Below are 17,998 nucleotides of genomic sequence, written 5' to 3'. Positions count from 1 at the left end.
AGCTCAGCCTTGTCTAAGACTACATAGCTCATAAGCATTGGACCTCTTGTTCAAACTCAGATCAGTCATAATCAAAGCCCTGTACCCTCTCCACTACCCCAGGTTACTCTAAAAGGAAATTATTGTTCATTTTAGGAAACTTTCCAGCTCCTAGCAGAATATGTTACACATTGTGAGCACTGAGGATTTAACTGTATCTGTTCTCAAGCAAAAGTCATAGATAGGTGGGTAGGTAGATGGATTAGTTTTCTGTGCTTAACTAATGGAACCTCAGAATTATTACCTGGTTTTCCAGAGCTCTTAAGGTTAAGAAATAAATTTTAGGAACTACCCTTTCTGCTTTTTTTTTCTCTCTCTCTTTTTAAAATGTATATTAGGTTGCTTTAAAAATTCCTCTATTCTCATTTTACATGTGAGATTTAAAGACTGAAAAAAATTTCAGTAGGCATGTAGTGGTATGTTATTATTGTCTTAATTTGCATTTCCCTGATGACATATGATGTGGAGCTCTTTTCGTATGCTTATTTTTCATCCATATGTCTTCTTTGGTGATTTCTCCTTTAATATCTTTACATTTTTAAATCAAGTTATTTGTTTCCTTATTGTCAAGTTTTAAGACTTCTTTGAATATTTTGGATAACAAGCCTTTATCAGTATGTCTTTTGCAAATATTTTCTCCTAGTCTGTACATGTCTTTTCATTTTTATTTCCCTTTTTTCACAATCATTCTCTAGTGTACAGTAGAGTTTTCCAGAGGCTGTATATGGTATCACAATAGAGTGAATGCAGACATTAGTAAGGGAATTCATGATTTTGTCTTAAGCCATTTATTAAAGAGATTTGCAAAAATGTTAAAAAATATACCCTTTTTATATTGTTTTAGAAGACAAAATTTTCATTAATTTTTTTTTTGAGAGAAGGTCTTGCTCTATTGCCCAGGCTTAAGTGCAGTGGAGCCATCATGGCTCACTACAGCCTCCACCTCTTGGCCTCAAGTGATCCTCCTGCCTCAGCCTCCCAAATAGCTGAGACCACAGGTGTGTACCACCATGCCCAGCTAAATTTTTTTTTTTTTTTGTAGAGATGAGGTCTCCCTATGGTGCCCAGGATGGTCTTGAACTCATGGGCCCAAGCTATCCTCCTTGCTCGGCTCCTAAAATGTTAGTAATACAGGTGTAAGCTACTGCTCTGGCAATTTTTTTTTTTTTTTTAATGTTCACATGTGAATGAGTTTATCCTTGCTTTTAGATGAATTAACAAATACTTTAAAATGTTATCAGTTTTCCAATACAGTAGTTATCTGAAGACATAATCCTCATAAATAAGAACTTTTTGAGTTCCTCAATAATTTTTTAAAGTGTAAAGGGATCTTAGAACTAAAACATTTGGGAACCACTGATTTAAAGAGTGAATGATGATAGGAAAGAGGTCTGAGAATTCAGTGAACCCTTGGGCACTTGCAGAAATAAGGGAGAGCCCTCAAAAAAGAGTGAGAAAGAAAGGTGACAAAGTACTGTGTGGTGTTCTGAAGGGTGAGTGCAGAAAGTGTTTGAAGAAGCAGCAGGAGGTCATCTGTGTTGCCTGCTGCTGACAGGTCTTGTTAAATGGCAACTGAGAACTAACTACTGGCGAAAGGCAATGCCTGAAAACTGACTACTGCCTACAGCAGTGCTGGAAGTCATTGTTGATTTTGAAATGGATAGTTTCAAATATACAGTGGGGGTACAAAAGTAGGCTTAGGAGAAAATGGAAGGGAAAGAATTTGTTTCCCAGTTTGGATTCCTGAGACTGTGAAATTGATCTATCCCATCTCTTCATTTTTGAGCCAGTCACTACAGTTTCTGACTAGCCTTCAGATTACTTTGCACTGGAACCTATCCCATTTGAACCAGCTATAGGATTTGGGGGTGAAGGGTATGAGGAAGTGGTATAAGACAAGTTGCCTAGTCTCCTTTGCTGCACCTGGGATTATTTTCTTTAAAATGACTATGGACAAGAGATCTGTTGTACTTCATGATGACTGTAGTAAATAACCATGTATCATATGCTTGAAAATTGATAAAAGAGTAGATTTAAAGTGTTCTTACCACAAAACATGATGTGTGAGGTAATGCATATGTTAATTAGTTCCATTTAGCTGTTCCACAATGTATATGTTTTTCAAACCCAGATGTTATACATGATAAATGTGCATAATTTTTGTCAATTAAAAAATAATTTTAAAAGAAGCAGAAAAAATATGGGTTAGATTTTTAAGCTAAGAAATATATGTTTACATTGAGATAGTTAATAAAATAATTTTTTCTTAAAATCATTGTTTCCTTCAGAAGGAATAACTGGCTTTATTTTATTTACTTCTTACATAATATTTATCAATATTAAGTTATAATTTTAGGGAGAAAAAAAATGATATGTTTTCCCCAAGTGAGGTCTTTACCAATTTATATTCAAGAACATTTATTTACACTTTAAGGTAATTATTTATGTATATCTCTTCCACGAGACTTACCAGCACCTTAACATTAGGGTGTAAAATTTAAATTACATTTCTCTAGTGACTATTGTCTTACCTGGAATATCGTAGGTAAGTATTATAGAATTAATAAGACATTAGAAAACTTGGATTTGTGTTTTATAGTTTATTTTCTTTTTGGGTCTTTTTCCTCTTCAATTGTTAAAAGCAGCCTTTAAATTGTTAATGTGGTAAGTAAAATTAAACAAAACCTTAAGGACAGATTGCTTTTAATTCCCCTGGGTTGGAACAAATGATCAAAGAGTATTTAGATAGAAAGCAGAAAATAGTTCATTTTCCTTTGCTTTGAAGGGGGTGTATATTTTTAAAATGACATGCGTAAATTAAACACATACACCTTCTGTTTTTGAGGCTTTAGAAGTTGTTCCCCAAGAGAAGAAAGAAACACTTTTGACTTGTGAGAGACCGTATCTCCTCCAGAACTCATTCAAATAAATTATTTTGTGATATATTTTAAAATTTGGGTATAATTTATACAATGTGCAATGTACAAATTTGAAGGGAATAGTTTAGTGAACCAACATCTCTGTCATCCCAAAAAGTTCTCTTATGCCCACTTTCAGTCAGGTGTGCCATCCCAGAGGCAAACATGATTGTGAGTGTAATTCTAGCAATAGATTTTGCCTCTTTCAGAACTTCAGATACATAGTTACACTGAGTGTGCTTATGCGCCTGGTGTCTTTTGCTCCACTTGCTGATTTCTTATAGATTCATACTTTTATTGCATGTATCAATAGATTGTTCCTTTATGCTATTGAGTAGAATTCCATTGTATGAAGTTACTCACCTATTGATAGACCTTTGAATGGTCTACAGTTTTTGGCTATTATGAATATAACTACTGTGAACATTATTGTACGACTTTTTGTGGACACAAGTTTTCATGTACTTTGGGTCTGTACTTAAAAGTATATTATTGGGTAAGTATATATTTAATCTTATATAAAATTTATTTTAAAATTGTGAAACATTTTTCTAAAGGGCTTTATAATTCAACATGCCCATCAGCAACTTAGAGATGCTCTAAAGTACTCCAAGTGTCTGCCAACTCTTGCTTTTTTCATTCTTCTTAAAATTATTCTAGTGTGGGCAAAGTGGTATCTTGTGGATTCCTGTTGTTTCCTTAGTGACTAATGATGTTGAAATTTTTTTTCATGTACTTATTGACCATTCATACATCTTCGTTTATGAAGTACCTTGTCATGTCTTTTGCTATTTTAACAATTGGGTTGTATGACTTTTCAAAAATTAAATTATGGTAGTTCTTTATGTATTCTGGATACAAGTCTTTTGTCAGATACATGTATGGTGAATTTTTTCCAGTTGGTGGTTGTCTTTTTATTTTCTTAACTGTGTCTTTCCAAAGCAGTTTTGATACTGATGAAGTCCAACTAGCTAGTTTTTCTTTATTGTTAGTATTTTGTCTACCTTATTGTTGCAAAGCCATTGTCCTGTCTTTTCCTATAAATACTTTACAATTTTGGCCGGGCGCGGTGGCTCAAGCCTGTAATCCCAGCACTTCGGGAGGCCGAGGCGGGTGGATCACAAGGTCAAGAGATCGAGACCATCCTGGTCAACATGGTGAAACCCCGTCTCTACTAAAAATACAAAAATTAGCTGGGCATGGTGGCGCGTGCCTGTAATCCCAGCTACTCAGGAGGCTGAGGCAGGAGAATTGCCTGAACCCAGGAGGTGGAGGTTGCGGTGAGCCGAGATCACGCCATTGCACTCCAGCCTGGGTAACAAGAGCGAAACTCCGCCTCAAAAAAAAAAAAATACTTTACAATTTTAACTTTTATGATTAGTTGTATGACCTCTTTCAAAGTACTTTTTTTAAATAAATGGGGTCTTTCTATGTTGCCAAGGATGGATATGAACTCCTGGGCTCAAGTTATCCTCTCACCTCGACCTCTTAAGTAGCTGTGATTACAGGTGCATGAACCACTAAGTAATTTTTGTTAATAGTGTGAGATAGGAATCAGGATTCATTTTTCTTTCCCAATGAGTATTTATTTGTTTCTGCTCAATTTGTTGAAAAGATTATTCTTACACTCACTAAATTACTCTGACATCTTGGTCAGAAAATCTTTTGGTTGTATATGTGTATGTCTAGTTGTGGCCTCTGTTTTGACCAATTATTCTATTTGTCCTTATGCTAACCCTGTATTTTGTTGAGGATTTCTGCATGTGTGCTTTATGAGTCACATAAGTCTGTAGTTTTCTTTTATTATCTTTGTCTGGTTTTTTTATAGAGTTCCTACTGGTATATCCTTTTATCTCATGTTTATCTGTGTCTTTGTATTTAAAATGCATTTATTGTAGGTAGCATGTAGTTCGGAATCATTTTTAAATGTATTCTGGTGATTTCTGCCTTTTAATTAAAATGTTAAGTCTATTTACATTTACTGTAATTATAAACTTGTTTCCTATGTGTCTATCCTTTAGACTTAAAAAATTCTATATCTCATTTTCTTCTGTTTATTGAATATTTTTTAGTATTACATTTTAATTTCTCTCAGTTTTCTTGCAGTGCTGTTTTGCAGTTTCTCTGCAGATTACAATATTCATCCTAAGTAAAAATTTTCCTTGAATTAATATGGTATTATTTCATGTAAAATATAAGAAACCTATAATAATATGGTTTCATTTGTCTCTTCCCATCTGTTGTGCTGTTGTCTTCATACATTTTATATCTATATGTTACAAACTACATAATACAATATTATACTTTTAATATAGTATATATTAGTCATATATGTTTTAAAGGAATGAAGAGAAAAATAGTCTTTCATGTTAAAATACACATGTATTATTTCCAAGGTTCCTCATTCCTTTCTATAGGTTCAAATTTATATCTGGCATCATTTTGCTTTAGCTTGAAGAGGTTCCTTTAGCATTTCTTATAGTGTGGGTCTACTGGCAACAAATCTCTCAGTTTTCATTTGTATGAAAATGTATTCATCTTTAAAAAGAATTTTTTGTTGTATATAGAATTCTAGGTGGACATGCAGTCTTTTTTTTTTTTCCTTCTCTTCAGATGTTGATTATTGTTTTCTGGACTCCTGTTTCAAGTAAGATGTCTACCATCGTTCTTATTATTATTCTTATATGGTGTATTTTTTCCTCTGGCTACTTAGAAATTTTGTTGTTGTTGTTATTTTTGGTTTTCATGGTTAGTGGTCTAACGGAGAAAAACCACAAACTGGCTCAAATAGAACTGTATTTAAAGTTGAGCCTTGTCACTTAGTAAGTACATTAACTCAGGCATGTCACTGTATTTTTCTGAACTTCAGGCTTTTCTTTGCAAAATACAGATGGCTTACCTACATTAGGGTTGTTGCAAAGGTCAAAGTGTCTAAGTACTGGTCTGGCTACTGTTTGTTCTCTATAGCTGCGAGTGCTGATTTACTGACTTTAACTATATACATATATAGAAAAGTAGGTATTTTAAGCTTATGAGATAAATGTGGTTTGTTTTCTATTTTGAAATTTTTGCCCAGAGAGCACTGAGGAAATCATTCTTATTAAGTGCTGTTTGAATAGTAAAGCGGGAAGATCAAATTATCTGCATTAAAATAGGCACGGGCAAAGATTTCATGAAAAAGATGCCAAAAGCAATCTCAACAAAAGCAAAAATTGACAAATGAGATCTAATTAAACTAAAGAGCTTCTGCACAGTGAAAGAAACTATCAACAGAGGAAATAGATAATCTAAATAATAGGAGAAAAGTTTTGCAAACTCTGCATTTGACAAAGGTCTGATATTCAGCATCTATAAGGAACTTGCACACATTAAAGAAACCCAGCCATCCCATTACTGGGTATATACCTAAAGGAAGATAAATTGTTCTATTCTAAAGATACATGCACACATGTGTTCATTGCAGCAGTATTCACAATAGCAAAGACATGGAATCAACCTAAATGCCCATCAGTGATAGACTGGATAAAGAAAATGTGGTACATATACACCATGGAACACTATGCAGCCATAAAAAAGAACAAGATCATGTCCTTTGCAGGGACATGGATGGAGCTGGAGGCTGTTATTCTTAGCAAACTAACACAGGAACAGAAAACCAAACACTGCATATTCTCACAATGGGAGCTGAATGATGAGAACACATGGACACATGGAGGTGAACAACACACACTGGAGCTTGTCAGAGGGGAGCAGTGGGGGAGGGAGAGCATCAGGAAGAATGCTTGATGGATGCTGAGCTTAATACTTGGGTGATGAAATAATCTGTACAACAAACCCCCAGGACACAAGTTTACGTACATAACAAAACTGCACATGTACCCCTGAACTTAAAAGCAAAAAACAAGCAAACAAACAAAAAAACTCTACCCCAGAAAAAGTCAATATTATTGAATGAATGCCTTTTTAAAAATCTTTAGCCAACCATATCTGCAGGTTCTGCCCATGTATTCTAGAAATTAAGGTATAATTTAAAGAAAATAAAAATAAAGAAAAAGAAGTTAAAGAATGAATGCCTTTTAAAAATGTATTTTTGAAGTGAGAAACACTGCATTTAGAGGGTGAGAGGAAAGATCAAATGACAAACTTAGAGATTGGTGACATTTTTATTCCTCTGTTATTACAGAGTTGTGAGTAGCATTTTTGTCACCATACTTTTTATGGTAGAAGTATCCATGCAATGGATAAAAATACAGACTTTGACATACTGGGAAGATAATGTGCAATATTGAAATACTTTGCATGCTTTGTGACAATGAGACTATTGCTAAGGAATTTGTTACTACTTTAAATTAAGATACTCCAATAGAAAAGATTATCTGTGTGCATTTTATTTATTTGAAAAGGAAACAGTGCTTTCTGGTCATATGCGGTAAAGAAAGTAGATAAATAGCCTTGTCCTTTAAGATGCCCCTTGATAGTGAGTTAAAGGAGCAGATTCATTCATGATCTCTGCAGACACCTTATTGGACTGGATTGGTTATGTTCTTATGTACTTTTGAGTTTTGGGTTCCTTTTTTGTAAAAAAATATTTACCTTTTTCTCAAATATCTTGCCACCCAATTAGGTATTATAATTATTTGTGTTAGAGTTTGGGAGGTGGACAGTTGAATGATGCCTTTTTTTTTTCTCATCTGATTTTGGGACCAATGGATATACCAATGGTAACTTGAAATATAGAGATCTGGAAATAAAGCTGGCTGGTTAAATGGGTTTTCTAGTATTTCATACTTGAGTGAGACTGATTTCCCTCTCACAATGTAGAAGGCAACAGCCTGGGATATACTCCATCTCTGGGCAAGCTAGCCTTTCTCTCAAACTCACTGTTCACATGATTAATTTCTCCTCCACCAGGTAGAAGGTGGGAGAGAAGTCTGAACCATTAGGTTAATGGAAAGTTCTACAAATGAAACTAGGGGAGTGGAGGTTTCCCACTAATACTTTGTCAACTGGATGCATTGCATGCGTTTCATGCAATGTCGTTTGCCGAACAACTGTGCCTGTTTTTTTAGTAACTCTGTTTTAGCTCCCTCATCTGTAAAACTAGGATGGTAATGGTAACATGCCTTAGAGTACAATTGGCATGATTCAATAAATTAGTACATGTAAAACATTTAGAAATGAGCCTAGGCCCGGCATGTTGGTTCATGCCTGTAATCCCAACACTTTGGGAGGCCAAGAAGGAGGATTGTTTGAAGCCTGGAGTTTGAGACCAGCATAGGCAACATAGAGAGACTCTACCTGCACAAGAACAAACAAAAATTAGCTGGGTGTGGTAGTATGCACCTGTAGTCCCAGCTACTCAGGAGGCTGAGATGGGAGAATTGCTTGAGCCCAGAAGGTAGGAGGTCATGGCTGCAGTGAACGATGATTGTGCCACTGCACTCTGGCCTGAGCAACAGAATGAGACCATGTTTCTGAAAATATGTATATCTAAAGGAACAAGCCTAGCATGTGGTAAATAGTCAGTTTGCACTATTTTTACTTTTAATGACATTAGTATTATTTAGTAATATGTCAAAGCATTCAGAGAAAACTGCTGGCTATATGGGGAAAAGTAAGCCCTTATTTACTTCTAATTTGTTTTAAACATATTTATTCTTGGTACTGAGGAAAGGATCGGGAGGGAGAATGTTGAGTAAAAGGCCACTTTCTTTAAAAAAAAAAAAAAAAATATATATATATATATATATATATATATATATATATTTAATTTGGGCTTCTAGGAGAGTACTATAACAGGAGTTCTGGAGGGTTGTGACCTGGGGTGTTTTAATCCCTTTTTCGATACCTCTCATTACTACCTTGGGGACGATATCATTGCACAGAAAAACCAATAGCTATTTATTTTAAATATGGAAGTTTCTAGGAGAAAAGAGCTGTGGTCTGCATTCCTAATAGCCTACCAAAATACATACCGGAAATCTCTGTTGCTGCATTGGTTGCTTGTTTAGACATGGTTGCTTGTGCTGAAAATATTACTAAGCATCATTTGCTTGTATCCAGACAGCGCTTACCACAATGCTTTGGACTTGTAGATGCCCCAAAATACCTGTTGAATGAATTGATGAATTTAGGAATAGAGATATATAAAGCAGTGGAGTAGACATCCTTGCACAAGTTTCTGTGCCAGCCTTTTAAAAATTTTCTTCCCTATTCATTTTTTAAAAGGCAGATTATTCAGAAGAAAAGACAGCCTATTTTGGGAACATTTCAGTTTACTTAGAAAATATTGTGCATTGCTTTTGAAACTGGATTGAACATTTCGTATGAATGTTTATGTGGTGTTATTTTTCCCTCTAGCCACAGAGCTTAGTTTTTTAGAAGTACTGTAGGAGCTTTATAGTGTCATGAAATGTTAGTTCCTATTTTCTCCCCCCACAGAATATTTGATGCCATTGATTTTGTCTCTCAGTTGAAGCCTAAGTTTGGTAGGCCTGATTATAAAGAAGCCTGGGAAACAGGAGGCCTACATTGTGCTGTGGAGTGACCCTGGACAGGGCACTTAAAGTCTTTGGATCTATGTGTCATCATTTGACAACTGAGTGGCTGGGACTAAAAGACTAATGAATGTTTCTAAGTGTTTCTAAGCTTTCAAATGATGTGATTGTAGGATTTCCCTACCAGTTTCTGCTTGTGGAAAGATGGCCTGCTGAGATAAGAGGTGTCTGGTTCACTGGGTTAGTTTCAGCTGTGAGAATGATTGTTACTTGTTTTGTCAAAGCTACAGGTGCTTGATCGGAAAATGTAAGAATATTTACATTTGTTTTTCAAGAAGCCCATATTAGAAAAACTTAGGTGAAAATTGGGTGTTTTAATTTTTATTCAGTTCTCAAAACCACTAATCCAACAAGTCTCAATATGTCTCTTAGAACATGTTTTATTCAATGTTTAAGACCAATCTATCACATTTTAAGTATTCCTTTGTTAAAATTATTTTATGCCACATAGGGTCATAATATAGCTCTTATAATGGTCACAGTTCTCTTACTGTTCTAAATGTGTCAGTGTTTGGCATGTTGAGTAGCTTTTACAGGCCAGCCAGGGAACCTGATTACCATTTAAACGATTGCTATTTCTTTGGCCAGTGTGTTTCATTATATCCTTCAAATGACAATAGGATGGGAGGACCTGTCTTTGCGTTAAGGGAGGAAACTGAGAGTCTGAGTTGGAGAGAGCTGAATTGGAGGGTTTATAATAATGTAGAGGCAGAATTGCTCACTCTGGCTCTTGGGGCTTCCTCTTTCTCCCCTTTCCTCTCTCAGAAGGACATGTGGTGTCATCAGGGACATGAACTTCACCTCCCATTTGTAGTAGTTATCTGTAGCTACATAGCAATCTAGCACAAACTTAACAGCTTAATCAATACACAGAATTATCTCACAGTTTCTAAGTCATTCTGGGAATGACTTAGCTAGGTATTTAATGAGGCCACAGTCAAAGCATCACCTATGGCTGCTGTCTTATCTGAGGCTGGGTAGGAGGAGGATTTGCTCCCAAGCCTGCGTGATTGGCAGAATTCAGTTTCTCATGGGCTCTCTGACTAGGGCGTTGGTTTCTTGCTGTCAGCTGGAGATTGCCCTCATGAGGCTTTTTCAATAGGCATCCCACAAAATGGCAGCCTACGCTTTCAAAACCAGCAAGAGAGAAACTTGTAGCAGAGTAGACATTATAGTCTTGTGTAATGTACCCACATACATTCTGTGATTTTTGCCTTACTCTATTGCCACAAGCAAGTCCAAAACCTGCCTCCAAAGGGGAAGGGAATTATGCAAGGCCTAGATAAGAAGTGACAGAGATCAAGGGGGCCACCTTAGAGTCTGACACATCTGAGACTGGTCAGTAACATGGCTTCTCTTTATCCTTACTCTCCTCTCTGTCCATTCACCTAATTAACTAGCAGTATGTTTCTCATCCCTTCTGCTTTTTTCTTTCCTTCTGATCTACTGAGAATTCAAAAGCCCTGGTGGCTTTTCCTCCTCTTCTTTACTGTTGAAATGCAGTGAAAAAATAGCAGGAAACTCTGCCTTAGGAGGCAGCTCTCATGCTGCTGGAGCCCTTCCTTGTCAATAGGCATTTTGTGTATGTGAAGCATTCTCCTCTAGACAGGTGTTTCTACATCATAGCATGGCCTCAATAAAAGACCAAAATGAGGTCTTCTCAGTTTTTGTGTCTTCTGATTACTAGTCTCTTTAAGGAACCACTGAATTATAAAACCGGTTCACTTTCACCATGCCATCCTTTTAGGATGTCTTGCTAAAGGTCTGTTGGTAAATTTTAGGTTAGAATCATTAGCAGTTTTGTGGCTTTTACTCTTTTGCCCCAGTAACTCTTGTGTTATCTTCCTATTTTCTTCAGTCATCAGTAGGGTGTTGTTTTTTTGACTTTTTTACAGCCTTCTTCTGGCCTGTGTCTTAGTTAGTCTTTAGCCATTGTTCCTCCTCTTTGCCAGGGACATAGTATAGTATAGTGATTAAGAACAAGGCCTACAGCTAGACAGTGTGGGCTTGAATTTCAGCTTCTGCCATTTATTAGCTAATTAATCTTGAGTAAGGTGCTCAGTTTTATTTTTATGTGGCTGGTGTTAACATTTCTGAATTTTCCACTGGCCAAGAAGCCTCTGAATACTGCTGCCACTCTCATTTTGCTCCCAAGATACATGCGCAGATGTAAGAGCAGACAATTTGCCCTTTATTACTGCATGAAATATTACCCCAAGCCCTTCCATGGTCTCCTAGTGAAGTGGGCTAGAACATTGTTGAGTATATTGGGTTACCTCTTTTTTTGTGGCTTCACATTAGTACTTGTATTACCCCCAAAGGATGAAGATAGTGTAGTTTTTTCAATGGCACGACATTTAATGAGCACTTACTGTTTGCCATGAGCTTTATTAAATTGTATATAAACGATATGTCTTTTAACCCATATAACAACATCTAGTTATTGTACTGATATTGCTCCCATTCTATAGATAAGGAAACAGAGGCTTACAGAAATTAGACAACATGCTCAAGGTCTTCAGAGCTTAGTTGTAGAATATAGTTCTATATGACAGCAAAGCATGTTCCTTTAATGACCACAGGGCACTGTCTCCCATAGAGGAAGCCCAAATTCTTCTTAGTGAACTAACTCATTTGGAGAAAGAGGCTAACAATCAAACAACTGTGTCTCATGGCCACAAGAACTTTTCCTCAACTTCTCCAGCCTTATTTTAACATTAGCTCTTGAATGCTCTTGATTTTGATGCCAGCCAGTCTTCTTCCACCCCAGGGGGAGCAGGCTCGGCTTTGCCCTAGAGTAAAAAGTGAATGTTCAAAAGGTAGTGTATTTGTTTTAGCCAGGTTTTCACATGGCTGTTGTGGAATCTTAACATTGTATGTGAAGCATGATTAGGAAGTGTTGGGCTTGTAACAATCACAGCCAGGGTTCATACATCCAGATTGTTCTCTTTAAGGGCATCCGCTGAACTAATTGCATATATTTCAGTGATGCTGCCAGTGTTCTGGATTATTTTAAATGAACTTTATCTCAATCACCTTTTAACCTCTTCCCCACTTCCAGTGCTCAGCACAGTGTCTTCCACCAAATGGGTAGTTCAGTACAGTTGGTTGTTGAAGTTGCTTGTAATTCTTTTGAATAACCACAGGTGCTAAATTATCATCTTTGAGGATGAATTTGATTCTCTGAAGTAATCTTTGAAAATATTTTCTATTATAGCAAATAAAGTGGTTTTTGTTAAAATCAGGGAAAACTAAACTGTAATGACACATGTGTTCTTGTGACTATTGCACACTGGTTCTGAAGGTAAAAGAGTACATATTCTGAGTAGTCAGCATTACTGGAGTGAGTCCCAAAGACAGTGACTTGGAAGGGGTCAAGGAGTACTGTTTTTCAACATTAAGTTCTGGCACTTCTGTTTTAAAGTTGGTATGTGTTCACCTGGTGAATCTTTTTTTTTTTTTTTTAAACATAACTGAGCCTTAGAAGGAGTTAATTACTTGGCAGAGATCACACTGCTATTAAACAGCACAGCTGGGGTTCAAACCTGTTTATTTTCAACCTATGTAAAACCTTACTATGTTTCTCATGCTTTTAAAGGGTCTCATGTCAGTGGCTAGGCATATAAAGCCATAGCTAGCCAATGAATTTGTTCCTCTCAGTGTTGGGTATAATCTATAGATCTTTGGCTCTTCAGTTCTTCCTTACTATTTTTATTGATGCTGGCAAGTTCTTTCTTTATTACTAGCAAAGCTTTCTATATTTATTTGGTGTTTGTTCCATCTCCTCCTTTCTTAATATCCTTACCACTGCCCTATCCCTTTATGGTTTGGATAACTTAAGGTTCTGGTCTATTGTTCAGGTAACTGAGGTGATGCTGCCTCTCATGGTACCTCAGTGCATGCATGGAGCCATGTCACAATTATTAATCTCACCTCAGAATTAACATTGAGGCTTCAGGTGATGAAAGTTAACTTAGGTTCCTGTTTTATCAATGTCATCTTCTTGGAGCCACATGCTTATCACATAATATGAGCAATAGTTGCATTCTACCTGGAAAAGTCAGGTATTTTTATCTGGGACTCTTCTCTGGAGGGAAAGAAAGCAAAAAGTTCTATTCCCAGGTTGTTTATTCTAAAATGCTAAGAAATGGAAAAACAAAAGTAAACACATTGTTCTGAATGACTTTCTTGGAAAAAGAAAGGCCCTTTGTTGGGCATATTTTATTATTCTGTGAATTATATGAATCTCCATTATTTGTTGAATTGGACATATGGACAGCGTAGCAATTCTGATAATTAAGCATGTGGTATCCATAGTTCTGGTATAATGCCTTTGTTGGATCAAAGCATGCATGATTTTGACAGATTATGACTTTTATTAAATCCTCATTACCACACATTATTGTAAGAGACATATGATCTTCTAGAGATGAAGAAAATGAGGCTGGGAAAAGATGAATGGACTTTCGTGAGGTCACATGGCTAGTAAGTGTTAGGATTTTGGACCACAGTTTTTTATCTGTGTGTAGTGCCTTTTGATAGATGGTGGTGGTTTGGGTTGCTTGATTACACAACTTTACCATACTGTAAGTTTGAAACAGTTGGAGAAATAGAGCAAGGATTGACATGGGAATCAACAGAACCAGTAGCTTAATTGCTGTTAAAGCAGGATTGGAGGGCCCAAAAGTATTAGTTTCCTCCTTTGAAACTAAAACATAGATTTGACCCCCGCAACCCTGACTTAACCCTGCAGTAGCACCCAGGGAGAAGCTAGACCAGGGAGAGCTGACCGACCCACCCTCTCGGAAGTAGGCACCATTGCCTTGCCTACTGAGGAGATTAGCTGGCTCCAGGTGTGGGAGAGGACTGAAGGGAGGCCTTGGTTGCCTGGCTCAGAGCAAGGCCAGGAAATCAGTTGGTGCCTCATCCAGTTCTTTCAGGCAAATTAATCTTTCACTTTTGAGGAGAGGTAGGAAGGGGTTGGGGAAGAGAGATGGAGAGAGAAACATGGGTTACTCTAATACTGTTGCGTCCTAGGAAACAGACTAGGTATCTCTTCCTGAAAACAAAATGGAGGGCAAAATTTTAAGAGTTCACCACCTGAGTCCTTCATAGTGGAAATACTGCTCTTAAAGTTGTTTTCTCTTAAGGTGATTTTGTGTATTGTTATTTTCTCTTTCCTTTTTGTTTTTGGTAAAAAAGAGAAGTGATGACTGTAATTTTCTATGTGTTTTGGTTGTAAAAAGGAGACTATTGAAAATCCAGAAATGGCCTTTCTGAGACATATAACTAATTATTTCTTCTTATAACAGGTAATGGAACTGTACTGGAACAATGGGAAAAGCTGGTAGCTTATAGGAAGCCAAGATGACAAGAATGGTTTTAAATAATCCGTAAGTTAATGTTTGTTAGCCTTTTGGAATTCTTTTAACTACTGGGTAAATTTTCTTTAAGGAACCATGGTAAAAGGATAGCATAGTCAAATAACTTGAGAGCAAAAGAAAAACTATTTTATAAAATAAGTATCCAAACACTTCAAACAATTGATGCTAACTCAATTGTCTGATTTTTGCATAATTCTTTCTTAACAGAGTATGTCATTTTGAGTATGTCAATTTGGTGGACAGGGCATAAGTATTTGAAGAATTAAAAGAGAATTCCCTGCACATGGTGAGAATTTAAGCTTGGAATAACCCTTCTGATATGCAGATATTTTTGGTCCTAGTGGTTTCCTTATGCTCCATTTCTCAGGTATTTTTGTGGGTATATTTTGAAGTAAATATGAATGAATTTGGTGAATATAATTAAATTGAGTTCTTTATCTTCATATTCTCCATATCCTTCTTCATGTATGCCACTTTTACATACATCAGAGGCTATTACTAATGTTTGCTAATTATCTTACAGTTACATGTGGTTGATTTTGGTTACATTATGATAATAATAATGTTAGTATGTGGGGTAGCTTAGTGGAAAGATCATATATTTTTAAGTCAGACAATCCTGGGCCTGACTCTAGCTCTTGTGCCTTTTAGTAGTTACCCAACCTCTCAGAACCTCAGTTGACTCATCTGTATGTGGAATTTGATAATATCTCTCATAAAATGAAAGACTGTGGAAAGTACTTTGTGCTTCGACTAGACATTATAGTTACACTTAGTTACTGGCACAATAAATCATAATGACTTTTCTTCCTTACATTTGTATCATGATTTTTAACTTACAGGCCTTTATTCTGACCCAAAAGATTGGTCAGCTCGTGTTCCTTAGCTGTTGCCAAGCCATGGTGATTAACATTATAGGTAGTGTCTGTGGATCAATGTTAACAAGCTGACAATGTCAGAAAGAGGGGTTGTCATGTTTGCAGTTTTCCGTGGAGTAAATACCCCTTCCGTGCTTGATTTTAAACTGCCAGAGAAAGTCCCTGAAAGCTGGGTTGGGAAGTGTTATGCAGTAGCACAGCATTAAATACTTTTCTACGAACCAGAGACAGTAGTTGCAAATCACCTCAAGAGCATGGTTAATGGCAAAATAATTAGGAAGTGATGAGTTTTGAGTACTTATTACCTTTGTTTTTAGTATGATTTATTTTAATTTTATTTATATAATTTAACTTTTAATGCTGTTTATCAACCAGCTTGCTAAAAATCCTGAGAATTTAACAATTGGTTTTAGTGGACTGGTATAAGGTGACTCTAACACACCACTAATTGTAGATTTCCTGTTGTGAAGACATTTCTAAGCCACAATTCTTTAATTACTTGTCTCAGCCCTGGTGCTAAGAGTTTCGTTTGATGAATAAAAACAAGGTTTGGTTTTGAGTCAATGCTTGCTATAACCTAAGTCGTCATGCTTATATTGCTTCTGGAATTGAAAATAGATGCCAAAACCAATTTAGAATTTAGACAAGTTTCTTAACAAGTTTCTTGTTGTCTTAGCTTCATAACGGACTCCTGGCATCGCTTGCCTATTCTGGCTGTTAAACTGAACTCCAAGTGCTAATACTTGGCAATCAGTCAGTCTGCTCACTGCCTATTGAATTTTCTTCTCTCCTTTCCCCATATTCCTTCAAATCTTAAATTCCTTCAGGTAGTGGCACTGCAGAGACAAGCAGTCAGGATTCCTCCCAACTAAGCATTGCATACAGCTTTGCTTTATTCAAAAATTAGGTTTTAATGGAAATCAAATTGCCTCTAGGGAGAGAGAAAAAACAAAACAAAACCTGGGCAGTTTAAAGTTCGCCTTGGCTTGATTAAAACGTTAGAGAGTGAAATGGAGGAAAAAAAGGAAACTGGATCAGACATCTCAGTGTTTCTTCTAGAAGCAACTTCTTCAGTTTTCTAACTTGCTCTTTAGAAGGGAACAATTGAACCCTGAAATTGCTAAGTAACAGCTAAGATTTTGGTGGTTGGTTTTGCTTTAAATCTCACCCACCTAGTTCCCAAAACACATTCTTTATTGAATCTTACAAAAATGCTGTGGATATTTAAAAACATTTGCTTGTGTCAATTCTTTGAATCAGACTTACATAATTGTAAAACATTAATTTCCCTGATTTCCTCTTAAAACAAAAGGTATTTATAGTTCCCACTGAGTCGGGGATGGACTTGGATTATTGCAAAAGTAATCTGTGTTCATTTCAAGAGGAAGCTCATGATTAAAATCTGAGAAACTTGCTTTTAGATTATGAAATAATGACCTTTGGCTTAAGTTAAATAAGTGTGTCTTTGGTAGTTTGAAAGCAAACATGGAAAAATACAGAAATTTTATTATAGATATAACATTCTGATTTATATTATCATCTCTCTTACCAGAATGGGCCTTATGTTGTTTCCAAACATCCCTTGTATAGATGAATTTTTTATTAGAGAGCTGCTAGGTGTATAGTCTTTAGGTGTGTAAATTTTATAGCCTTGCATTATGTTCATATCAGTAAACTTAGTGGTTTACTTTAGATACCTGGGACTCCTGGGTTTTGACAATAAATTTCAGTACAAATAAGATAGACTTATTGCCCTTTATGAGTTGATAATCAAACCTGAAAAAAGAAAACTATAATTTTAAACTGAATGTGGTAGGTATTATAAAATGCTCAGAAAACAGAAGAGAAAGAGAAATTACCTGGTGGCAAGAGGAGTGGGCTTGATCAGGGAGGATTTCAGGAGCAGATGATATGTGGATTAGATATTTAATGATGAATGCCTTTTTATCAAGTACCTTTTATGAAATTATAAAAGTTAACATTGCTAATTAGAAAGAACTTTAGAAATGCAGAAACTGTTAAGTAAAAAACTCATCACTATCCAGTGATAATGTTAACAATTAACTTTTTAAAAAATATTCTGTCATATTTTTCTATGCATAGATTAGATACATGCTTTATTTTTGCTCTTACATGGGGCTAGTTATTACTATTGTTTTGAAATCTGCTTCAGTTGACAATATATTAAGATGATGCCACATCAATAAATATACATATACATC

General features: G+C 36.0%; 1 protein-coding gene across 4 annotated transcripts in view; it reads left to right on the top strand.

Moving 5' to 3' along the window:
- Positions 1-17,998, top strand: part of SGMS1 (sphingomyelin synthase 1) — a 326,877-nt gene that overhangs the window by 191,547 nt on the left and 117,332 nt on the right. For 3 of the 4 annotated variants that reach the window (XM_017536361.2, XM_017536359.2, XM_017536360.2), the window contains exon 5: positions 14,827-14,907. The exons of the other annotated variant lie outside the window; for it this stretch is intronic. The gene's annotated coding sequence lies outside the window, so the exon portion shown is untranslated. The remainder of the gene's footprint in view (positions 1-14,826; positions 14,908-17,998) is intronic. 4 annotated transcript variants of the gene reach the window in all.

Source organism: Cebus imitator, unplaced genomic scaffold (genome assembly GCF_001604975.1).
Source record: "Cebus imitator isolate Cc_AM_T3 unplaced genomic scaffold, Cebus_imitator-1.0 Scaffold97, whole genome shotgun sequence".
Lineage (NCBI taxonomy): Eukaryota > Metazoa > Chordata > Mammalia > Primates > Cebidae > Cebus > Cebus imitator.
This window is presented reverse-complemented; position numbering and strand designations above follow the sequence as displayed.